Below are 557 nucleotides of genomic sequence, written 5' to 3'. Positions count from 1 at the left end.
GAACTACTTAGATTCTTCCCCAAACTGTATGTGACACACCAATAACTGGAGCCTGTAATTTTATACTGATGCAAATAAATCAGGAAAGGCAGGTTACAAATCAGAAGAATTAAGTAAGGTGGAACAAAGCCCTTATAATTCTGTCTAAAAGACAGAGTTATATGCTATTCTCATGGTATTAAGGAATTTTAAAGAACTTTTCAATATAGTTACTGTTTCACAATATGCAGAAAATGTAGTCTTGCATATTGAAACTGCTGACTTTATACCAGAATCAACTTAATTATTCATTCAGGTTCAAGACATAATCAGGAATAGGCTTTGTTCTAAATATATAATACAATACAATCCCATACGGGTTGGCTAGATCCTCTAGCACAAGGTAATGCAGAAATTGATTATTGATTGGAAGGGTGCTGAAGGCCTCAGAATTTCATAAAAACATCATGTCAATAGCAAAAGGTTTAAAGAAAGAGTTTCCTATTACATGGCAGCAAACTAAGGAGATTATAAAGAAATGTCCTACTTGCTCTTTCTATAACCAAACATTACCATCA

The sequence above is a fragment of the Microtus ochrogaster genome, chromosome 17, assembly GCF_000317375.1.
Source record: "Microtus ochrogaster isolate Prairie Vole_2 chromosome 17, MicOch1.0, whole genome shotgun sequence".
NCBI lineage: Eukaryota > Metazoa > Chordata > Mammalia > Rodentia > Cricetidae > Microtus > Microtus ochrogaster.
Note: the sequence above shows the minus strand (reverse complement) of the source record.